This window comes from Felis catus, chromosome A2 (genome assembly GCF_018350175.1).
Source record: "Felis catus isolate Fca126 chromosome A2, F.catus_Fca126_mat1.0, whole genome shotgun sequence".
NCBI classification, from domain to species: Eukaryota; Metazoa; Chordata; class Mammalia; order Carnivora; family Felidae; genus Felis; species Felis catus.
In genome coordinates, this window is record NC_058369.1 from 35,549,552 (window position 1) to 35,575,228 (window position 25,677).

The 25,677-nt window shown below is 41.1% G+C and overlaps 1 protein-coding gene and 1 long non-coding RNA gene across 9 annotated transcripts in view; one reads left to right on the plus strand and one right to left on the minus strand.

Annotated features, from left to right (window-relative positions):
* LOC109496576 overlaps nucleotides 1-2,545 on the minus strand; it is a 28,501-nt gene extending 25,956 nt beyond the window's left edge. For 3 of the 4 annotated variants that reach the window (XR_002152701.3, XR_006593886.1, XR_002152706.3), the window contains exons 1-2: nucleotides 2,331-2,545; nucleotides 2,024-2,108 (exon numbers count right to left, since the gene is read on the minus strand). This is a non-coding gene — a long non-coding RNA (uncharacterized LOC109496576). The remainder of the gene's footprint in view (nucleotides 1-2,023; nucleotides 2,109-2,330) is intronic. The other variant, XR_006593887.1, reaches the window with a different exon arrangement.
* Nucleotides 1-25,677, plus strand: part of TAFA1 (TAFA chemokine like family member 1) — a 666,172-nt gene that overhangs the window by 427,385 nt on the left and 213,110 nt on the right. The gene's annotated exons all lie outside the window — the stretch shown is intronic.

Below are 25,677 nucleotides of genomic sequence, written 5' to 3' on the forward strand. Positions count from 1 at the left end.
CCTTGCTGACAGTGGGAAGCCTGCTTGGGATTCTCTCTCGTTCTCTCTCTGCCCCCGCACCTCTCTCTCTCTCTCTCAATAAATAAACTCAAAAAAATTTTTATAGAAATAATTTGGGGCTCCTGGGTGTCTCAGTGGGTTAAGCGTCCAAATTCTTGATTTCAGCTCAGGTCAGTATCTCACAGTTTGTGAGTTCGAGCCCCACATTGGGCTCTGCACTGGCAGTGTGGAATTTTCTCTTTCTGTCTCTCCGTCTGTGCCTCCCCTGATCTCTCTCTATCTATCCAAATAAATAAATGAACTGTAAAAAATAAAAATAAGTAAAATTAAAACTCCTTTCCCTGAGTGACATAGCCACTTTGCAGTACATAATAGCCACGGGTGGCTTGTGACTGCCATATTAGAGCATGGGTTTACAGGGAAGAATGTGAATTTACAGTCAGAAGCTCCAGGGGCACCTGGGTGGCTCATTCAGTTAAGTGTCTGACTCTTGGGGCACCTGGGTGGCTCAGTTGGTTGAGCATCCGACTTCGGCTCAGGTCATGATATCACGGTTCATGGGTTCGAGCCCCACATCGGGCTCTGTGCTGACAGCTTGGAGCCTGGAGCCTGCTTCGGATTCTGTGTCTCCCTGTCTCTCTGCCCCTCCCCGACTTGCGCTTTGTCTCCCTCTGTCTCAAATATATTTAAACATTTAAAAAAAATTTTTTTTAAAAGTGTCTGACTCTTGATTTCGGCTCAGGTCATGATCTCCCAGTTTGTGAGATCAAGCCTCACGCCAGACTCTGTGCTGATAGCATGGGGCCTGCTTGGGATTTTCTCTCTCCCTCTCTCAATGCCCCTCCCCTGCTCACACCTCCACATTCTCTGTCTCTCTCTCTCTCTCAAAATAAATAAATGAATTAAGAAAAAAAATAACTAGAGTCAGAAGCTCTAGATTTGAATCCTGTCTCCCACTTACTCACTGTGTGTCTTTGTACAACTTGCTTAACTTCTCTGAGCCTCACTTTTTTTTTTTTACAGAGCCCCCCCCCCGCCCAAGTTGTTAAATTTGTTTGTTGTGAGAGTTGAGTAAGATAATGGACTGTAAAATGAAATGTAAAACATAAGGTATTTTAAATTTAATGATAGGGAGGGAGTTAATTTTATAGGGATTTCTAATCAGATTCTACATTTGTGGAGACTGAAACAAATCATCGTCACTATTGCTAATGTTGATTATAAATCCTAAAGGTAGGATTCTGTGGGTTGTTACCTTTTTAAAGCAGTTCTTTTTTCTGCTTCCTGTTAGCAAAATCAATGCTTTCATCTTGATTTTTAGTTCTCAAGATACAGTTTTTAAATATAAAGGAATACTTCAGAAGTTTCTGAGGAAGAGTTTAAGTGGTAGCATGGTCACAGTGGGGTGTGTGTGTGTGTTTGGAAAAATACACATCACATTGTTAAACCTATTTACCCCATAGGTAGAGATTCAAAGAGGGGCTTCTCTGTTTTATTTCAAAGTCCTCTGTATTATTTCAGTTTTAAACAAAGAACATACATTATTTCTGTGATAAAAATCAGGACATGAAAAATATCATCTGATATAAAGCAGAAGCCTCTGAGTCTACATTCCTAAGAGATCAAATTAATTATCTTTGGCGAATGAACCTTATAAATGTGCATGGGAATCAATATGGAGAAATCAGTAAATCAGAGTTATTTTATATCATGAAACCCAACTCCATAAAGGGGCCCGTGTGAGCTGCAGCCCCACCACAAAATCAGCCCTGGCAGTCGGGATCACTGGCCCTCCTAACTTTTTCCTTGATTATGTATTTGGCATCCATGTGTGTTGTTCCTGTCTCAAGCATTTTAAAACGTGTGTATGTCTCTTTATGGGTATATCCTCTTGAATTTCAGTGTTAGCCTCTCTAGGGGATTATTGCCTGCTTGGTTGAATTGTTCCCCAAAGCCCCCTAAATGAATTTCTGTCACATGTACCTTGAAATCTCTATACAGACCACATAATCCCAAACATTACCTTGGATCTGATGGAAATTCGTCTAGATGTTTTCGTGCTATTCAGCCACAGAAAGTTAGAATCCGTTTTATGTATTCAGATTACCCTTGAAGAGAACACAAGGTAACAAGTGATGTGTAAGGGCTCAGAAAGACATCCACTGAACGATACCTCCTGCATTACATTTTAGTCAACTTGCTCTTAGGTCTCTGGTAAACACACTTGTCCAGATGGAAGCACTTCCCAATTTAACATACGAGTGACCCACCTGTGTGCCTGTATATTAATATACTTACACTGATTATATTAATAATTACTGAATGCTTACTGTCTTCATTCAGGCTGCTTGTAAACGAATACCACAGGCGGGGTACCTTAAATAACAAAACTTGACTTCTCACAGTTGTGGCGGCTGGAAGTCTGAGGTCAGGGTGAAGGCCTGGGGAGCTCCTGGGGAAGGTGCTCTTCCCAGTTTGCAGACGGCCGTATTCTCATTGTGTTCTCCTGTAGTGACACAGCAGTCTTCTCTCTCGTGTCTATTCAGATAAGGGCACAAATCCTATTTGCAAGGGGTCTACCCTCATGACCCGATCGCCTCCCAAGGGCCCCACCTCCGATTCCATCACAATGGGGATTGAGGCCTCAACATGTAAACTTCAAGGGGATAGAAACATCCAGTTTATAGCACTTACTATGTGTACACAGTGTGTTAGGTGCTCAGGATAATGGTGAACAGACACAGGTGCTGCCCTTAGGAAGCTTGTTATCACAGGGGAGGCCTCTTCGTCCAATTACCAAATGGAAAAATTTAACCATAGCGAGAAGCAGAGAAAGGTGGCGGAAACAGTGAAACTGGAGGCTTTAGGAAGGGAATAACCTAATTGGAGAAGTCAGGATGGCCTCTATGGTTGAACTGAGACCCAAAGTATGACAAAGTGCTCACTTGACCATAGTAGATAAAAGGAGGGTGGACCCCCCAGGTAGATGGAACAGCATGTGCCAAAGTTCTGAGGTAGAAGATAGCATGGCACATTCAAAGAAGGCAACGGAAGCCCATGTAGCTGGAGCTTAGAGAAGAAGCAGGAGTGTAACACAGGATGACGCAAAAGGGGGGCAGACCTTGCTGGGTTCGGTTGGCTCTATCACCAATGTTGATCTTGAGTCTAAGCCTTTACACCTAATCTCGTCTTTGTGGTTTTTTTATTAAAATTTTTTTTTAATGTTTATTTATTTTAGAGAGAGAAAGGGAGTGCGAGCAGGGGAGGGGCAAGAGAGAGAGGGAGACACAGAATCGGAAACAGGATCCAGGTTCTGAGCTGTCAGCACAGAGCCCGACGTGCAGCTTAAACCCGTGAACCATGAGATCGTGACCCGAGCCAAAGTCAGACGCTTAAGCGACCGAGCCACCCAGGTGCTCCTCTGATCTTTTTTCTAATACCCATTGTAATAAGGTAATCACTTCGATTGTTGGGACAACTTAGACTGTCACTAGCCCATCTTCAATTTTTGAAGCAAGCCAAGAATTACCGTGGAACTTTCTCCTTGGGTCTTGAGAAGAGCCACTCTCAATTCGGGATCTGCATCTTGAGCCGCTGGTGAGATTTACAGCAAATTAGGTGATAAGACCTCCTTCCCCAATTCCTGGTGATTCTGATTGCACAGACCTAGGGTGGGCACAGCCACCTTTATCTTTTAAACCTTCTCCTAGTCAATCTGAGGGTCAACAAAGGCTGGAAATTCAGAAATTCCGTTTTGTGCATCACCCCTTTATTTATTGATGTCAATCTCGGCAGAATAGACGATATTACCAGTCATTTTTGGAAATCAGCTAATGGGGAAGGTTTACAGCAAGATTTTCCTCTTTTTTTAAAGTTTATTTATTTTTGGGGGGCACACATGAGTGTGAGCAGAAGAGGGTCAGAGAGCGTGGGGGGAAGAGAGGGAGAATTCCCAAGCAGGCTCTGCACTGTCAGAATCGAGCCTAATGAGGGGCTCAGATTCTTGAACCATAAGATCATGACCGGAGCCAAAGTCAAGAGTCAGATTCTTAACCCACCTAGCTACCCATGCGCCCCATAATTTTCCTCCCCTGATGTCAGTGGGCTTTGTGATATTTCAGTTTTTGAAGTTTCTGTGGTCATCTATATCAAGAATATTTCTCTACATTCATTTCTGTTCTTTTGCTTTCCTCAAAAAATGCTGATTCTCTTTAAGTTGGTGTTTGCTTTTACTTTGAAACCGAACTTAGGCAGTTCTTACAACAAGCTCAGTAAGTCTAGCATTTTCGGATCGTGCTGTTTTTATCTTGTTTCTCATTCTGTAAGAACTTACTATCGTTCAACTACTTTCTTGCCGTCGGTATTATTTACACTTTCTGAACACTTCAGAAGTAAGACAAAGATGTTTCCTCTCAGACTAAATTAGTTCATCGGACCTGGAGATTGCTTTCCCTGTCCTTATCTGTTAGTCTGTTTCCATCCGTTATGTAGACTGAGGTATCTGCTCTTGCTGTAGACTGCCCTGGAGAGCCGGTGCCCACAGTCCACGATAAACAAAGCACAAGCCAATAATACAACTGTCTTGGCTGTGGCCGGAGGTGGACCCCAATTCTGGCAGAGGCACTTAGATATTTCTTGCAAGAATTTGAAACACGGGTCCCACATATCTAATTAGTTAGTTTGGGCTACTTGAAGTGAGAGGCCATGCAGAAATGGGACTGGGTGGGGCTATAAATACCAATGGCCAAATAGTACGTATGTCATCTGCTGAGCAGATGTTGGAGGAGATCAGTCAAGGGAATGGAATACAATGGAAAGGACAGGAAGGGACAGGAAAGGAGAAATTGAACGGGATTGTAGCAGTGATGGAAAATCTGGGAGCTGAAGAGTGGAATGGATAGAAAGAGCGACAAAAAGAGGAAGGGAGGAAAACACACACACAAAAGGGAGATTGACAGAAAGAAGACTGTAGAAGAGATAATGGGGCAGAGAGACACAGGGGATAGGAATGATGATACAGAGAGAAGGGGGCCAGAGAGAAGGAGATGTGCAGGAGGATGAGGACACAGAGAAATTGCTTTTACTGGGAAGAGTTGTATCCTGCCACGAGTCCTTCCAATTCTCTTTCCTGTCCCCGAATTCACTATCGGATTAGTGGTTAGATCCGCCCCCCTCATTTTTCTTCTAAGTGTTATTTATCTTTTTTCCTTCCCTCTTTCATTAGAAGTTTCATTTGGAAGTTTATTCAGAAGTTTTATTTTACTTCTCTTTTCCATAATGCTGATTCTTTGAAATGCCCCGCTAGCTCGGTAACTTGCTTTTTAACTGTGTTTTGAAAGACTTTGAGACTCACATAGTTCCAAAAACAGGACAGAGAATTCTCATTACCCCTTGCCCAACTTTCCCCAGTGATAGCCTCTTACGGGGCCATAGCACAATTAGTAAAACCAGGAGCCTGACATTGGTGTAATACTGTTAACCATAGATCTTATTTAGATCTCATGCCCTGCTTTTTTTTTTTTTTTTAAGTGTATAGGTCAGTGGAATTTTATCACATGTATAGATTTCTATAACCACTACCAAGATCTGTCAAATCTTTTTTAAAGGTAGTACATTCATATGGCTAAAAAATCAAAATGATATTAAAAGGTACTCAATGGAACATTTAAATCCCAACTCTAGGGGCGCCTGGGTGGCGCAGTCGGTTAGGCGTCCGACTTCAGCCAGGTCATGATCTCGCGGTCTGGGAGTTCGAGCCCCGCGTCGGGCTCTGGGCTGATGGCTCAGAGCCTGGAGCCTGTTTCCGATTCTGTGTCTCCCTCTCTCTCTGCCCCTCCCCCGTTCATGCTCTGTCTCTCTCTGACCCAAAAATAAGTAAACGTTGAAAAAAAAATTTAAAAATAAATAAAAATAAAAATAAAAAAATAAATCCCAACTCTACTTCCCCATTCATCTTGTTTCCTGCCTTATAAATGGTCACCTTCACTAGTCTGTGTTTTCCTTCCATTCATCCTTCTTTAAAATATAAAGCAAAACATTTATTGCAGAGAGAGCGAGAGAATGAGAGAGTGAGCGGGGTAGAGGCAGAGAGAGAGGGAGACACAGAATCTGAAGCAGGCTCCAGGCTCTGAGCTGTCAGCACAGAGCCTGATGTGGGGTTCCAACTCATAGACCATGAGATCATGCCCTGAGCCGAAGTCAGAAGCTCCACCGACTGAGCCACCCAGGTGCCCCAAAATGTATGTATTTTAATGTATATCCTCTTTATATAAAAGGTAAATTATTTATGTAAACTATTCTGCCCCTTGCTGTGTTCACTTAATATATGTTGGAGATCAGTTCATATCCTCACACTGAGAGTTCCTTGCTTCTTTTCAAGTGCACAGTGTCCCATTGTATTAACTCTGTACCTTTAATTCACTTACACAATCTCTGAGTGGCTTTCTTTGCCAAAAAACACGCCACAATATATACCACAAAACAAGAGCCTTAGGGTAAGTTCAAGAGAAGCTTGCCAAATGTGCACAATAAACTGGGGCCGCTCTATCAAAGGCTGAGGGGCAAAGTAGCCACATGGCTGGGAGCAGAAAAAGTAACGAAGAATTAAAAGCAGGAGTACACCTCTGCAAGACTGAAAGGATGGATTTTTTTTTAATCAAAGAGAACACCACCTGAACTACTTGAGATAACGGGGTCATCACTGAATTAAAAACTGACATTGGAGGCTCAGCAGCACTCTGCAAATTGTCAGAAGTCTGTCAGATGACGGACAGTGCTTATGTGAAAAAGCAAGAAAGAACATCACCTAACTGTCGAAACCAAGTTGAAAGAAAGATTGCTCCAGAATGATAGCATTAATTAAATGTACATATTTTAGAGATCAACTTTTCTGCTAAGCTTATTCAACTTCATATGCTTAGTTTATTCTACTTCCTTTTGTTAACGACTCATTTGCTTTATGTTTTCTGATAATCAGAAAGGCTTCAGAGATTGTTCTATACTTTCTTTCAAGTGTGTATGTGTGTGTGTGTGTGCGCATAAACACAAATGTAAGTCCATTTAAGACATATTCAATCACCACTACCAGACATCAGATGTTTTCTTTTACCATAATTGAAAAGGAGGTGTAAATATTCTGAGTTGGAGTTTGAATGGCCAAGGTAATGATTATCTTAGACTTCCACTCATTAGTAAAAATACTAGAAATACTAGGAAAAAAAAATACTAGAGCACTGAGCCCAGTACTCTTTCACTGCCTTAGAGATTCCAAGAATTCCTCAGAAAGACCATTAAATTCAGTAAAGAATTTTTTAGCGTCTTTTATGCATCAGGCATTAGACATATGTCCAAGGGAGAATTTCCTACTCAAAGAGTCCCCTGGTCTCTCATATAAAAATCTACCACGACTGGGGTGCCTGGCCAGCTCAGTCAATAGAGCGTATAACTCTTGATCTCAGGTTGTGAGTTCAAGCCCAACACTGGATGTAGAACTTAATTTAAAACACACACACACACACACACACACACACACACACATATGACTTCTTCTTGCAGAACATTTCCAAATAATAGCTAACTGCTTTGAAAAATGAGTGGAGTTTATGTGATGATGGGTGACAGTGGCAATGAGATTTCTCGGGCACTTATATATCACAATTTCCATTTTTTTCTTAGCGTTTTGAAAAATTTCTATCCTTTTATTCCTTTGTTTATGTTCATTTACACCCACACATGCAAATGAAAGTTCTAAGACCACAGAGTTCATCTGTTTTGTTCACTGTTGTATCCAAGTCAGGCACACAGGAGGGATGCTATGAACCCTTTTTGATGAATGGGACAGAGGTGACAGTCTAGCCTACAGGAAAGACCAGCTGACCAGAAATCAGGGAGACCTGAATTCCCATCCCTGCCTTGATATTTCCTAACTATATAAATCAGCAAGGGTGTTAAGCTTCAGTTTCCCCAGTTATAAAGTGAGACTCGCGATTCAGTCCCCAAATTCAGATTCTAGAGTCAGAACACCTAAGTTTTAGCCCAGCTCTATGACTTACGTGCTATGTATGACTTTGGGCAAGCTACGTAGACCTTTGAACCTCAGTTTTCTCATTTGCAAAAATAGGAAAAACACAAATAATCTACTTCATCAGGTTGTTGGGAGAACTATATTTCTGCTTCACAATATATAGTAGGTACATAATAAATGATCAGTAAATATTAGCCACTTCTATTCCCAGTACTACTGTGGGAAACAAGTGAGACAGTGAAGGAAAGTAATTTCTCTTTATAAAAAGCTGTACAGGGGGTGCCTGGGTGGCTCAGTCAGTTAAGCGGCTGACTTTGGCCCAGGTCATGATCTCACGTTTCGTGGGTTTGAGCCCCCCCTCAGGCTCGGTGCTGACAGCTCAGAGCCTGGAGCCCGTTTCCAATTCTGTGTCTTCCTCTCTCTCTGGATTAACACGCGCGCGCTCTCTCTCTCTCTCTCTCTCTCTCTCTCTCTCATAAACATTAAAAAAAGAAAAAAGGCTATACAGGTATAGGCTTCCAGATTGCCAAGTTACCTGCTTCAGAGACATGCATTTGTGTTCCAGCAGGAAGCTCAGTGCTTTTAACCATATTTAGGGACAAAATGGAAATCCTCCCAAATGCTGGCATACTGACAGATGAGATTTTTGAGAAAAAGAGCTTTTGATTGACCTGAACTGAATGCTGAAAAGTTTGCCATTACTCTGTCTAAAGAGGGGACAAGAAAAATGCCTTTTGGTCCAATTCTTCTGGTTATGGGAATTCTGTAGAAGAATTAAAAATATGTCACAAACAGGCAAAATTCTTAAAGGAAGCTACAGGGTTGCTGACATAAATTTGAAAAGCAGCTAAAAAAAAAAAAAAACCAATCCTTCCCCTTACTGAAACTTTATTTTAAAAAAAGCAAAACTAAAACATTTTATTGCCCTGTGTTTCCCTGGATGTATACTCACTAGAATTTCAAATATTAGGTCTGCACCTGTAATACAGTACTTTCTTAAGAAAGGTAGACATAATACTAGTGGAAAATTAAAGTGTACAGTTTTATCCACAAAAAATAAGGCAGAGCCACTTTGAAATGATAGAAATTGGAAATTGGATACTCAAATATGGCAAAATGAAGTTTTGTAAAAGCATTCTAACCATGTCTTCATCCTATTGCATATTAAAGTAGAAGATATTTGGGGAGCCTGGGTGGCCTCAGTTGGTTAAGAGTCAGACTTCGGCTCAGGTCATGATCTTGCGGTTCATGGGTTCGAGCCCTATGTCAGGCTCTGTGCTGACAGCTCAGAGCCTGGAGCCTGCTTCGTATTCTTTGTCTCCCTCTCTGTCCTTTCCCTGCTCATGCTCTGTCTGTCTCTCTCAAAAAATAAACATTAAAAAAATTTTAAGGAAGCCAAAGTATGGAAGGAGCCCAAATGTCCATCGAGGGATGAGCGGGTAAAGAAAATGTGGTATATATATACAATGGAGTATTACTCAGCAGTCAAAAAGAATGAAATCTTGTCATTTGCAACTACGTGGAGGAACTGGAGGGTATTATGCTAAGTGAAATTGGTCAGTCGGAGAAAGACAAAAATCATATGACTTCACTCATATGAGGACTTTAAGAGACAAAACAGATGAACATAAGGGAAGGGAAACAAAAATAAAATAAAAACAGGGAGGGGGACAAAACAGAAGAGACTCATAAATATGGAGAACAAACAGAGGGTTACTGGAGGGGTTGTGGGAAGGGGGTGGGGTAAATGGGGAAGGGGCATTAAGGAATCTACGCCTGAAATCATTGTTTCACTATATGCTAACCTATTTGGATGTGAATTTTAAAAAATAAAAAATAAAATTAAAAAAAATGTTAGTAGAAGATATTCAATAGCTGTGTGATTTAAGTGATAGATACCTGATGTGAGTGTACATAAAGGAGAAGTTTGCCTTTAGAATAAACTCTGCAGGGGCGCCTGGGTGGCTCAGTCGGTTAAGCGTCCAACTTAGGCTCAGGTCATGATCTGGCGGTCCGTGGGTTCGAGCCCTGCGTCCGGCTCTGTGCTGACGGCTTGGAGCCTGCTTCGGAGGCTGTGTCTCCCTCTCTCTCTCTCTCTGCCCTCCCCCATTTGTGCTTAGTCTCTTTCTCAAAAATAAATGAACATTAAAAAAAATTTAAAAAAAAGAATAAACTGCAAAATTCAAATACAGCCAAGTTTAACTTGTAAAATCCCAAGTCAATATAAGCGAATACCTAACCATAGAGAAGAAATCTTTTGAAGTTTTCTTTCTATGTGGACCGAGGTAAAAGGTCTTCCCGTTAATCGTTTTATCTTTCTGTTACAGCTAATTTTTTCCATATGTAACTCTTTCCTAAATGGTATGAATGAGGGGTGGGATTCAGATCTGCAACATTTCCTATGCCCCCTCCAGATACTGGGATGTGCATGTAGGCTGAGGATAATGCCTTGTTCCCAGGATTTGTACTAATAAAGGAGTGATAACCATTACTGTGGTACTCAGGAAGTAAGATGAAGCTTGTAAAGCCCTGTTCCACTTTATTCTTTTCAAACAGCCACTGAAATGTAATAGACAGATACTTTATTACGTACAGAGGTCGAAGAGAACCTTGGCAAGCCCACAGTGTTAAAATAGAGAACCAAGAAGGTACAATTAATTCCTTTTGATGCTAATGAGTTATTTGGTTAGTCCGTAAAAGGAAGTAAAAGTGAAGTTATTGTGGGAAAAGTTTGCTAAGGAAGGTTTATTTGGTTGCTTGGTTGGGTAGTTTCATTTGTTTTGTGTGTTTGGCAGGCCAGGCAAAGAGTCATTGGAGTAGATCGCATAACTACATAGTTGCTAATCCCTTTGAGGAGGTGTCCATTTTGCCTCGCCCCGTAGAACACAAAGGAATAAAACTAGAATTCAAAAGACTCCATGAGTTCCCTAGGACTGCCAAAACAAAGTATCATAAACTAGGTGGTTTAGCACAACAGAGATTCATTCTCCTAACTTTCTGAAGGCCAGAAATGTCAGCAGAGCCACGCTCCCTCTGAGACTCTGGGTAGCATTTTTTCTTGTCTCTGACTTTCAGCTGTAGCCATCAATTGGTGACATTGCTTGGCATAGAGTAGCGTGAGTCCATTCTCTGTCTCTGTCATCACATGGTGGTTTTCCTGTCTGTCTGTTTCTTCGGGCACTTATCTTTTTTAACGTTTATTTATTTATTCTGAGAGAGAGAACGTGCGTGTGCATACAGGGGTGTGGGGCAGAAAGAGTGGGAGAGAGAGAATCCCAAACAGGGTCTACACTGTCAGCACAGAGCTCCCTGCAGGGCTTGATCCCATGAACTGTGAGATCATGACTTGAGCCGAAACCAAGAGTCGTATGCTTAACCAACTGAGCTGCCCAGGTGCCCTTGACTTTCCTCTTTTTATAAGGACACCAGTCATATTGGATTAGAGCCTACTCCAATGGCCTCATCTTTACTTGATTATATCTGCCAAGATGCTATTCCTAAGTAAAGTCACATTCACAAACTCACCACCTGCCAAGAGTTAGGACCTCAGCATATTTTTGGGAGGGGGAGGGGTAGGTAGCATCCAACCCCTAACAAAGACTTAGGGAAACGGGAAATCCCTTGAAAGCCTAATTTTCGAAAAGAAAAATAGTAGGCACTTTAGATCCCTGGGAAATATAGAAATAACTAATAAATCCTCTAGCTAGAGCACATAATTACAAGGATTCTTGAGAGGGAGTGTGGTGAGGGAGTAGAAGAAGGTGCCTTATGCTTCTGAAGGGTTTACAAGTATCACCAGCAAAAGAACAGAGGTAAAATTATGAAAATTGACAGGTGTGAGTCGAGTGATTAAGAACGCAAGTAAAGAGCCAGAAAGGCCGATTCACGTGTTGCACCACCACTTACTACCTGTTGGAACTGGAACATGTTAGATAATGTCTCCATGCCTCAGTTTCCTCATATAAATGGAGATAATAATAGCACAAGACAGTTGTGAGTATTAAATTGTAAAGAGAACACCTAGAATAACGTCTTGTGTGAGGCATGGTTTTAATACATTTGGAAACCATGAGTTAGGGTAAGCTACTAATTAAAACCCTTTGATTATTGAGTAAGGGAGGTGAGAAAAGAGGGAGCAGTGTGTGACGGGGCACCTGGGTGGCACAGATGGTTAAGCTTCTGACTTTCGCTTAGGTCAGGATCTCACAGCTTGTAGGTTCGAGCCCCAGGTTGGGCTCTGTGCTGATAGCTCAGAGCCTGGAGCCTGCTTCAGATTCTGTGTCTCTGCCTATCTCTGCGACTTCCTCCCTCCTCTCTCTCTCTCTCTCTCTCTCTCTCTCTCTCTCTCTCTCTCTCTCTCTCAAAGATAAATAATAATTAAAAAAAAAAGAGGGAACAGTGTGATTTCATATAGGGACTAGATGCCTGAAGTTGTTCTTGCAGAGAAAATACAAACCAGTGATCTTTAGATTCTAATAAAAAAGTCCAACCGTTGGATCATGACTTATACTTAGTGGTTGCCTTTCTTTGAAGTTGTATTACATTGTACCTCATTTTTACTGGGTGTTTTTTCTTCCCAGTGGATTCAGTGCTTGGAAATCACAAGTAACTATTTGGGTTTGACTTTGCCAAAAATGTAATTAAATAACAACAATTATCAGATTGCTGTTACCTTTGAAACATGCAAGAATTAAATACCCCCCAAGTTTGCCTGAGTTTAGTTTTTGAACTTGTAGAAACACTCTTTAACTCAAACATCCAGTGTGTGTGTGTGTGTGTGTGTGTGTGTGTGTGTGTGTGTCCAAACGTATATGCTGTCAAAAACATGTTTTGATGGAACAGTTTAAATTTGGTCTCATACAAATTAACAAAATTTCCCCACTGGACAGACCCTGATCTCAGAGGAGCTACAGCTGGTCTCTGGAACCATACTCTGTGAAATCCTGTCCCCCCATCAGTTACCTGTCTGAAATGTCTGAAGGGCTAGCAGGTGCCTCTGGACCTGGCTGCCCAAGAGGAAGGCCATACCACCTAGGTGGCTGTCATTCGTGGGATCTTCCTCTAGAGTATCCACATTCCAGCACCGGCCTCACCCCCATGCTTCCCCAAGAGACCAATTATGGCTTAATTTGCATATGCTCAGCCAGTTTCTGCCAAATATTTGCATGCCTTTTTCTGTAAATGTTTGGTGACATTTCAAAGCAGCATTATGTAATGGTTAAGAACGCCATCTTCAGAGCCAGCAACGACTGGTCAAATGCCAGTTCCACCATATGACTTTGGAAAGCCATTTAACTGTTGTGAGGCTTCTGTTTCTTCATTTGTAAAATGCTAATAATAATAGTGTGATTGGGATACTGTATGTTACATGTTTAACACGCTCCGCAGCACATAGCTGTGTGCCTAATCAACATTCCCAACTTTAGCTATCATTTTTCATCCCACATTTTCCAAGGCCAAAGTCCATCTTATAATAATGAAAGAAAGTTATTTAAAATATTTATTTATACCTACCTTTATTCAAAAGTTGGGAATTATCTTGGTTAGCTTGATTTAGAACTATTTGTCTAAGCTTGGAATTCAAGATGAGAATGAAGTTGGACACTTTGAATAATTTTTCTAGTGCTCCATTGCCAGTCTAGAGTGGTCTAGTAGGTAAGATAATTGCCAGGTATGTAAATACACAATGGCCACAAATTCTGCAGTTCCAGAAATATATTTAGAACAGTAACATCTATTTTATTCAGCAGTAATATTCAACTACCTGTATAAATAATATGACTTTCTAATTTACTCAAATATAATGGATGTATGACTTTGTCCAGTGCTCCTTTGTGGCTTTTGTTGGGAATGCGCCTCCACTTTTCCTGAAAACAATTTTCATAGTTTACCCTTATTATTTGATGGTTACTTTGTTTCACTGAACAGGGCAAAACACTTGAAAGGAGTGGAGATTGGAAGCGTATGCTAGACTCCTTCCTTGTTTTGGCATTTTCATTTCATCTGGGGATTGAGGAATTCATGAGACAGTGGCTTCCCCAGGACTGGAAAGACATAGTGAGGGTGAATTCCATGTGAGAAGAAGGTGAGCGTGAGGTCAGGGTTAGAAATTTGTAAAGATGCATAAGAAATGGATGATCATTGCACCAGAGACTCATAATTGCCCTTGTCACTTCATTGGTTTCTAATATGACTATGTTAGCCTTCTTAACTGTTCCAAAATAATTATCTCCCCTAAAGGGAAAGTGCTCGTTTTCAATACTGCCCTCTGTTGAAATTACTTGACCAAGTAGCAAGTATAGTAAGAAATTAGGTGATCTGAATGGAAATTTCACTTCCTAAATTGAAAATAAGCCCCAAAATGTTGGAGCATTCACCCACTGAAAACCTAGGTTTTACACACCAATCCTAGTGTGTAAATTCAGATGCTCTGGCAAGGCTTCCTACCTTAGGTCATTCTACCACATACACTACTTAATATCCAAAATTGCTCCTACTTTATTACATCCTGTCTTCATGAAAATGCTGCCGCCCCGTACAAGGTCATACTCTAAAGTTACTCGTCATTTTTGTTTGTTGGTTTTTTTTTTAATTTTTTAAAATTTTTTTAATGTATGTTTATTTTTGAGAGAGAGACAGAGACAGAGTGTGAGCGGGGGAGGGGCAGAGAGAGAGGGAGACGCAGAATCTGAAGCAGGCTCCAGGCTCTGAGCCATCAGCACAGAGCCCGATGCAGGGCTCAAACTGACAAACTGCGAGATCGTGACCCCGGCCAAAGTCGGACACTCAACTGACTGAGCCACCCAGGTGCCCCTGTTGGTTTGTTTTTTAAAGAGATACTTGTATTCATTTAATAATAAAAATACTTTTTTACTTTAATTTTTTTCTTTATTCTCCCCCCTGCATTTCCCAGTGAATTTGCTGTTTCCTGCACAGACCACATGAAATGGATAGTATAATAAGTAGAGGCCATCATAACAACGCAGAAAAGTTTCTCCTTGGCCAGTTTGTTTATAAAACCTCATCAGCCCCCTAAAATTTAAAAATGGTGGGGTTGTTTCCATCATTGTCCACCATGGCCTGGGAAACAAGTGATTCCATCAAGAGGATGATGGTCATTTATTTTGAGCGTATGCTCATCGATGACACACACACATATATAAGAAGCGCTGTTAGAGGGGCGCCTGGGTGGCTCAGTCAGTTGAGCGTCCGACTTCAGCTCAGGTGGTGATCTCGCGGTCCGTGAGTTCGAGCCCCGCATCGGGCTCTGTGCTGAGAGCTCAGAGCCTGGAGCCTGCTTCGGATTCTGTGTCTCCCTCTCTCTGACCCTCCCCCGTTCATGCTCTGTCTCTCTCTGTCTCAAAAATAAATAAAGGTTAAAAAAAATTAACAAAAAGAAGTGCTGTTAGAAAGTAGTAAGTAGCCTGAATCATCTCTCTCTCTCTCTCTCTCTCTCTCTCTCTCTCTCTCTCTCACACACACACACACACACACACACACACACACACACACACCTGGAAGTAGCAGGTAGTTCAAAAGCACTGGTTGTACTAAAATCAAATAGAAATTAGTACAAATACTCTAGCCTTCATGGCTGTAATGATCTACTTCCGGCCTACAACTCTAATTTTTATCACCTTGCTTCTTCAGTATGTTAAGTGCCATACCAGTTTTTTCCTATCCCTGGAATGTGCCCCCTGCTCTAGAGCCTTTGTCTTTGACCTAGAATTACCTTGTCATGAATCTTCACATGGCCAATTCTTCCTCATCAGTTAGACCTAGGCTCACGTCTTAACCAATTGAAGGTACCCCTTACTTCAGACTTTTAACATGCCACAATTTTATTGTATTGTCTTCTTAGGGCTTATCACGCCTAACAGCTTGGTTTGTTACTCATTTTTTCCACTCTACCATAAGCTCTGTGAAAGTGAAAAACATACCATGTCTATGATATCCTCAGTCCCCCACATACCAAGAATATATAGGTGGTGCTCAAAAAATTATTTGTTAAATATAATCACGTAGACTTCAGTAGTAAAATAAATAATCATAGTGTGTACAAAGATACCTAGTATCTCAAAGAGGAAAGGAGGAAAGGCTATCTATCATTTACTGAGCACCTACTAAAACTAAGGTATTATAACCACTATTATAAGCACTGAGGTGCTTAAATTGTCTTACTTAATTCTCATATCGTGAGAATTCACAGCATCCCTAAATAACCAAGATGGATTTGAACCCATGTCTATCCTATAACAAAGCATTGTCATTTACCATTAGGCACAAATGTGGAAAGAAACCCAGAATATGTACAACGAAGGGCTCAGAGACCTATTTACCTACCTAACACTTCTCCCTCTGGCCATCAGAAGGGATTACTTGTAAATGCACACTCCGTGAGATTTATATCATTTAGATTTTTTGTTGTTGTTGTTAGCAGTGGTAGAAATCTCCACTTAAATCTGCTTGAGTGAAAATATAAAATAAGAGAAATAAATGTCTCAGTGCACAAAATTGAGCAGGTTGGAGGGATATCTTTAAAGGAGCCTTGACCTAGTGCTCGTATTATGACAGTAAGAGCCCATTTTTTTTCTTCCCAGTTTCCATACTCTCCTTCCTTGGTGTGCACATGGCAGGTGGGTAGTTCTAGCAGCTACAGACATCATGTATTCTCTTTCATGTCAGTGGGAACAAGGAGGTTTGTTTCCCCAGTAGTCAAAGCGCTGCCAGCCCATATGGTATGTTTGTAAAAATTAGAAAAAGGTACCCCTATCTTGAGGAAATTTCCAAACGTGGTGTATGACTCTATCAGTAATTACGGAAACATAGATGAAGCACTCTTAAAAAACAATGGTAATCATACTACTGAAAATAATAGAATAGAATAGGTACATTTTGAATCACAAAAATTAAGAATCCAAAGGTATTTCCATGTATTAATTGGCAGAAAACAATTACATGGCGTCCTTTTAGAAAAACAAAATGAAATATTTTCAAAGCCTACCTGCACCAAGAGTGAAACTATAGGTTTCGCCGTCTTTGCAGTGAAGGTGGAGGCCGCCAGTAGTTTTCCTTTTAATTTTGAAAAGCCGCGTTCTTGACTGATGACCAGTACTGCCTAAGTTGAATGGATCTTAAATGCTCTAAAATGAAACCACGTGGAAATTTTCCTGGGGAATGAATATTTCATTGCTGCAACAAGAGTCGCATTGTAATATTTGTAATTTTGTATTAAAATGTATTACAAATGTAATTTTGTATTATAAATGTTAGAAAACCTATAGCAAGTTTACATCATCATCTCCTGATGTCCCCTCAGTATCCCATTCCTTACTTTGTTCCTCAATTTCAAGTTTATATTTTACACTATTGGAGTAGTTCTTGTTCATTATAATTTTTCAAGTTACATCTCAACTAACAGTCTCATAAACTATTATAAACTTGTATTTGAAAGGTGAATTGGTTAATGTAAAATACAGTGTAGGAAGAAATGTATTCTAAAATATAGTTCTGGGCCATAGAAAGTGAATAATAATGGTATTCATATTTGAAATGAGTCTCATATTTTCTGTGCTGGAGAACTCAATATTAATGCTAAAATATGTTACATTTATGGACCTTAAATTATATGTATTTTTAAAACATCATTTCATTTTTCTTCAAAGAATTCATTATTTCTTTTAGTGCTTTCAAATGCTTTATGCTGAAATTTGGTTGCTCATTGTGTTGTTGATAACATTAATTTTGTTTACAACTTCATGCCAAATTAACACTAATCAAATACATTTGAAAGCAAATAGTTTGGGGATTATAGTATTGTTTTGCATCCCAGAATCTGTCTACTCTGTAAGCTCCTTGCTTAGAATCAGAAATTATTTTTAATGCTGCTGCATTGGCAGAGTGTCTGAATTCTCCAGCTTGCTTATCTTTCATCAGTCAAAGCATAATGATCTATGTATACCCTGTCAGAGCAACAGTCTTTACTTTGGTTTTCTGGAAAATTGTCCTAATCGGCTGATTTTCTTAGAACAAGACATCTTAGTACCATCTGCCCCCCAAATTGTTAAAATAAATATGTAAATCATCTGTGCTGAAGCTAACAAAGTTATAAATAAGAAACAAAATGTCATAATAAAGAGGATATATCAATATGAATGGTAGCCCCTCAGATCTAATGTCCTTCCTCAGTGTACAACCTGGACAACTGTTTACAACTGCCTGGGAAAGAGTGGGAAACAATAACAAAAACGTAATATATCCTATTTGACCCTAATAGCCAGCCTGGGGTTATTTGTCTAAATCAATCACTCCACGCATGTGCGTGGTGCGTGGACTATTCTCCTGTGCCTTCCTTTTACTCTTAGGGACAAAGTTTAAAGCCATTCTTAGTAGAAGCCCAAAGGCTAGGAATGGAGGGATGGTTTTGTTTTAAGAAACGGTGTGAATATCAGCCTGCAGAAATAACAAATGTGCTTGGCGTGTTTGATTACAAAGATGAGTAGAAATGTGGAAAGGAATCCGTTTTTTTCCAACACGAAGCAATGCTACAATTTCCACCGCATTATAACGGAGTGTCCCTGCATAGGATTAAAATGACTCCAGTCTTTGTTGTTTATTTGCCTAAGCTTTAGGGTCTTGTTCAGTTTGGCGTTGGATTATTGGTTTTCGTACGACAGCCCGTAAACTATCTTTTGGGAAGACACTACCCTGCGTATTGAACACCTGGTCCAATTAGATAGTGATGGTTGACATGTGGGCGAGTAGGCAACTCTACACTTCTTTGTAAAATTCAAATAGGAACACCTGTTCCTGCTCAGAGAGGAGCTGATTGTATGTTGAGAGCTGAGTTTTATGTGGATACTTACCCATAAAGGAAATTAATATCTGCCTTTTGCAGCAGACTTACAGCAAAGTCACACTGTTGACACATGATCATTCCTGCCACTTCTTCGGTCCCCTACACTCCGATTCTCCGGCTCTTAGTGGTCCACAAATTGGTGTCTACAAATAATTCTTCCTCCATTAAAACCACATATCACTGGACAAAATAAAAACGATTGGCAAATTCTTCTCTTGATGGGATTGATTTTTGAGGGAGAAAGCATTGCTCTCCGGTCCACGTGAGTGCGGGCCTGTGCACGCGCGCACACACGGTCCCTGTAATGGCCACTGAACGCACTTCCTCACGGATACTAGTGGTGCATTTGTAAATGCATTTAGCAAGTGCTTTTATATCCAAAATCTTAAAAGTTCTTTTTAAAGACATAACCTATAGTGAGAGAAATTCAGCCTGACCCCTTCAGCGTCATGAAACAGGGGAAGCTCTGGCACAGGAGCGATCACAATAATATGGGAAAGAATATTCGGGTCCAAAATTTGGAAGAGTTGGCTAAAAGGTGACTTCCTCTGGTTAATTTTCATTCTCAGGATAGCTCTTTGCATGCACAATGATGGTAATAGTGATGTACATTGCATATATCACTACACATACATCCGTGTTGGATAAAAGAATAAAATATATGAAGAAGGTCATCAGACATGGAAAAAAGCATCTTTCTTCGTTATAAGAAAGGACTGCAGTAAGTAAGACATCATGGAATATTCTTCTCTGGAAATCATGAAAGCCAGACTTTGCAGCCGTTTTTCTAAAGCCAGTTAGTTCTGCTCTTCCTGGGGGAGGAAATGCCAACCCACATGTCCTTTCTCTGTTCCACTGAGCAGTAAGATTTTATGATTTCTGATTGGAAAGTGATGGAATAGGAGAGCCGCAGGATTCCAGAATTAAGTCAATTCCACACAAAATTGTCAGAAACAAGCTTAAATGCTTCCCAGGCTGGTGAACCCATGCTTAATTCTGTCATGTTCCGTTGTTGTTATGGAAGACGATCGAGTCCTCTCCCATGGAGGTGAGAAAGGTATTCCTTATTTCATAAGAAGTAAGAAAGGTGAGCCTTCCTCCTCCGCTGAGCCGTGCGCGGAAAGTACATGAGCTTTGCTGGGACAGCCAAGTTGGTTTTCCCTGAAGCCCTTTGGAATTGAGTTAATGATGAATTCTTATGCCTTAAAACCCTGGTGATTTCTCTCTGAAGATAGAGGACTCCATTCACTTTTCTTATGCCATATGTGCACAGCTCTAAAAATCAAAAATTTCCCCAAAACTTCCTTAAATCGCTTTACATACAAACTTTCAGCTATCCTAGAATCTGACAAATCAAATCATTTTAATGAACCACAGCAAACAGCTCATGTCGGAACAGCTGTAAGCACAATATGCAAATCGTGTTTACTGGTAGCTTATGCTCCAGAGAAATAATCTTTATATGACTGCTTTATTATTTACAGTAGTTTCGAAATTTAATTTTTGTCAACATTGACAGATGCCATCCATGTTAATACTTGGATCGCTATATATGGAAAAGGCTAAACATATGCAGAGATCTCGTGTTTGTGAGCTGATCATGTGGTTGACAAATGGGTTTAACAATATCCAGTCATTTCTGAGCGGGCCCCGGAAATCACCTGAGGTCTGTGGTAAGAGTGAGGAGGAAGGTCAGAGGAATATGAATGAAGAAGGAAGAAAGCAGTGACTCTGGAGAGCGGTGCATATAATGAAAGCATGATGGAGGATGATTAATTATATTTCAGAGCCCGATAATTCCCAGAGAATATGTGTGTACGATAAAAAGTTTCTAACCTTTGCAGTTGTAATTAAATGAGGGATTCACTCCTCTAAGCGGAGTAAAGACTATTTTGTTCCATTGCCATGCTAATGCACCTTTTGAAATGGTTATTTTGAATGCGCGTTTTACTGCCTGCTTGTAAAGTTGACAAAGCCGAACAACACCTGGGAGGTGAGGAAGAGGTTCACCTTGCTAAATGGTTAAATAAATCACAGTGGCTTACAAAATTCGCCTGCCCTGCACTACCTCAGAATTTACCCTCGTGTGAAAAGGAAACAAAACTAATTATTTACCGGTACTGTTTCGTGTTGCTTTAGATTTAAACCTTTGGCTGATTAATGTGTTTGCAATGTTTGGATTTTTCAGAATGCTCTCCTTTTAGGTGACTTACTTGCAGTGGCCCGGGGCTTGCTTTCTCTCTCTCTCTCTCTCTCTCTCTCTCTCTCTCTCTCTCTCTCTCTCTCTCTCTCGACTTTTTCTCGGCATTTCCTTGCAGACAGGCAAAGTAAGGGGTCTCGAAAACATTGGAGAACGCTACCGTTTTGTGAGGTGGATAGAGAATTTAATTCATCACATTTAATGGGTTTAAATTCATTAAATTCACATTTTTCAAAAAAGATTTACGGACCGCTATAGGCGCCCGATGCTACCCTAGGCACTGGGAGGAGTCAATGCCTGCAAGTGCCTGGCACATAGTAGGGCCTCAGTAGACACGTGTGGGCTGAATCCATGAAGTAGAACTACATGCTAGTATCTGAATCCGCTGACTTTAGTCAATTCTTGGCCTGCTTTTCTAAGATAAGGAGAGAAAGAAGCGAGAATATAGCTAATGAATGAATGTTTCTCAACTGTTGTGGTAAATGGAAAAATAGTCTTATATGTCCATTATTTCCTTGTACCTATTTTCTATTGCATTGTGATAGTAGCATGTGAGGTCCTTGAAAGAGCTGGTGATAGAGCAAAAACTTAAGCTCCATACATAATAACTGCAGAGTCAATAAATGGCTGATGAGTTGTAGAAGGGGATAGCTGAAATTTTGCTAGATAAGGAGGTGATTAATAGGAAAAAAGATTCCAATACTCTGTTGAAAAACTGTTCTTTTCTGGATAGAGAGAGAGAGAGATGTCAGAGGTCTAATCACTCATGCGAAATCTCTGGCGATTTTATAGCTCTTCTCAAGCGAAATGGAATAAATTGGTGGAATTGTGAGACCGGCTTAGATGATGGTACGTTAACAAAGGACTCCCCTGTTACCTGCCACAACCAAAGTTTCTTTCTTAATTAGCTTGCATGCCAGCTGCAGCTTTATTCTATGTTGCTTCCCTCCCAGGACCCAGGGTAAAGAACCAATATCTTTTAAGAATATTTCCGGTCACTGCCCCGGAAGGAAAAGAGACCCGGTGAACTGTGTACCAGTTCTTGAAGTTGCTGTCCGCGAGCGACGGAACACTTGGGTCCACTGTTCATTGATGGATGCAAGTTGTATGGCCACTCCTGAGCTCACCAGGGAGAGGAGGTATATTCCTGACCCTGAGATTCCTAGGAATGGAAATTGGAACACCTGATAAGCTAATAATCCAAACTATCATAGGTGATTTTGCCAATTTCTCACCAGCATATAGAGAATGTCTTCATAAGGAGTCTTCACAAGGAATGTCAGGGGTGGAAAGGGAGTGTAATAATGATGAAGTCGTTGAAAACTCCCCGTGGGCTAGAGTGTGACTTGTTTTTTCTCCTCTGGTCCCTTGTAACTAGCATGGTACCTGGAACATGCCAGATGCTCAGTGAGTGTTTGCTGATTACTGGGGCAACTACGTTATTTGTGTGACCCTGTGCAAAGTGAAAAGCGAGGCCATTTATTTGAAAAATACAGGGGAGCATACCCTTTAGACTTGTGAAAGTATATTTTCTATTTTTCCCCTCTCTCTCCCTTTCTCTCTCTTTATTTGGTATCTAATTTCAAGCTTGCTCACGCACATGAACTTGCTGGTGAGCCCTACCTACCCCACGAGGCGCACCAGCTGCCTGCTTCCCCTCCCTGCATTGTGTTAATCTGACTCTCTTACCTTCCTGCTGAGGAGCCGAAACCCACAGAAGTAGAGTGTCATATCTGTGGTCATCTATAGTGTGTTGGTACAAACTTGACAAGAAATCAGCCGTCAAAACCATCTATCTAATGTTACATTGTCTTGAATTCTCGAGTTATATTTTTCTTCCTCCTTGAGTATTTCAATCGCTTTTTGTTTCCAGTTTCCATTTGAAGCGATAGGACAGGTTGAATATTGTTCTTAAGCCGTTTGATGCATTTTTTTTCACATGACACCTAGTTCTTTTTGCATCTAAAGAATGTATTTTATGATTGCTGAAAAGATTCTAAGGGCGTATGGTCCAGATAGGTCTAGATAGAGAATTAGTTGAATCTAAGCCCTCTTCCCTAAGGATACAGCATGTGATACATCTACTAACACAAGGAATGGATCCCAGTATTTAAATTCATAGCTAGAAGAAAGAATTCGTGACATGAATAAATACCCACTTTTTTAAGGAATTCCTCTAATGCAGATATCTCAGAAGACAGCATTTTATTTGAAGATCACTCTCCTCCCCCTCTTTCCTTCCTACCTACGCATCTTCAACAAACACATCCTTTTCGCTTGAGGTGTCTTGGGTCCCATGAGGCATACTGAAACTGAAATCTGGGTTCACTTTAAGGACATGTAGGAGATAGGTGATAAAAAGACTTAATCCCACAAAGAGATTTGATCCCTGGGTATTGCTTCTTCACCAGTAGAATCCATTTCAACGTGCATGGTTTATCAAAGCTGAAAGTTGAGCTAATTCAACACAAGTGGCAGACAGAGCCAGCAGTAGCATAAGTGAGATAACTATAAATGTCGAGAGCAGAAATTCTCTCCCAGTGGTTAGTTTGCCCCACTCCCCCGGGGACATTTGGAAATGTCTGGAGATGTAATAGTCATGACTGAGTGGAGAGGCCACCGCATCTAATGGGTAGGCGCCAGGGACACTGTGAAACATCCTATGTTACAAAGGACAGCCGTCCCTTCAACAAATAATTACCTGGCCTTCAAATGTGGACTCTCTGAGGTTGGGCAGCCCTGACCTAGCTGCTCCATCCAAGGTATCCAGGAGGGTAGGTGGCTTATAAAAATGTGGTCATTCTGTCCATTGTCATCACATGGATGGATGCGTACTGGTGATGTCTGTCATTGTTACCAGTAAGGATTTTGACACAGTTAAACTCATTCTGGGCTTTGTCCCTCAGGTACTAATCTTTTTTTTTTTCACTTTCCCTTCTCAAAATTAATGCATCATCCTTGAAATAGAGTGAGAAGGATCTTTTTTTTCTTTATAGTTCAGAAGAGATGTTTCCATATGAGAAGGATTAAATCCTTCATTCTAGTTTAGTATTCCTAAGATGGAAGGAACTAGCTAAGCCATGGTTTGGATCTAATTTATCCTACTGAGCTATTTAAAGTCTTCATTATCATAAAAATAATTGGTATTTTCATAGTAACATTAGAATGGTTGTTAGCTTTGATAAAGCAAGTAATGAGATACTACTAGAGCAGAGTTGTTTCTAAAATAATGATTTCACCTGAATTTCACCTGAATACTTCATGTCTAATTTGAGGAAATATGTATACTTTATATACATTACAAATAGAAACTATATATTTTACGTATACACATATGTAAAAAACAAACAAACAATAAAGGCTTGTTTGCAATTTTTTAAAAATTTTTTTTAACATTTATTTATTTTTGAGACAGAGAGAGAGAGAGCATGAACAGGGGAGGGTCAGAGGAAGAGGGAGACATAGAATCTGAAACAGGCTCCAGGCTCTGAGCTGTCAGCACAGAGCCCGATGCGGGGCTCGAACTCACGGACCGCGAGATCATGACCTGAGCCGAAGTCAGACGCTTAACCGACTGAGCCACCCAGGCGCCCCCATTGTTTGCAATTTAACCATCAGTTTTGCAGTTTGGGCTGGGGGACTGGGGGAAATAATTCACCAAGCCCTTCCTCTTCCTCCCCAAAGTCCCTGTCGCTTGGAAGATAATAGAGGTCCTATAAATGAGGAATATAATAATATTTTAGCTTCATTCCTGGTAAAGCCAGGTTGGGAACAAGGCTTAGGTAAGTGGCCACAGTATGGCTCTTTTGTGTTTTTCCCTCCCCGTTGGACTCACCCACTGTGTGGGCCTGGCTTTCTGCCCTCAGACCCACACTTCACCCTTCCCCTGCTCTGCCGCGTGCGGCGTGGCTGGCTGCTGGAGGCGGCGTTTCCTTGGTTCCTTTGGCAGCTGGGTTCAGACCATAGTGGATGCTGATGGGAGGTTGGGAGGTATTAGGAAAGGACAAACGAGTATTCCTCCTTCCTTGCCTCTGCGACGACGTCCCCAACAGCTGTCCCAAAGACACCCTGTGGTTCCACATCCTGCCAGAGAGGCCTGCCATGGTTCCACCTGTCACTGATAGACTCTGGAAGTGAAGCCCCCAGAAAAGCACCTCCTTCTGGTCTCCTTCCGGCCCAGGACCACACTTGGTTCTCTAATACTGCCAAGCCTCATTTCCTCTTTGGCCTCACGCCTTTTCCCTCAGCTCTTATAAGTAGTTTTCTGATGAAAGCCATGTTCTAAAGACTCTCTCACACTTGGACTCCCCTAGAATTCCACACGTCTCTTGCACCCAGAGCTCAAGGTTCTGCCCCAACAGCAGGAACTTGAGAAGAGAAAGTTCACGCCCCGGGAGGAGGTTCTTCCTTGGAGGAGCTACAAGCATTCGTGGTCATTCCCACCACCCCCCCCCCCACCCGGCTCTTTGATCCCGTAAGAATTTCTCTTCCCACCTGGGGAGAGAGTAGACGCTGGGAAGGAGCTGAAGAAAGTCCTTCCCATTTAGCTCCCCCTGGAGAATGGGGTAGAAGTTTCCGTGTTTGTTCTACACCGGA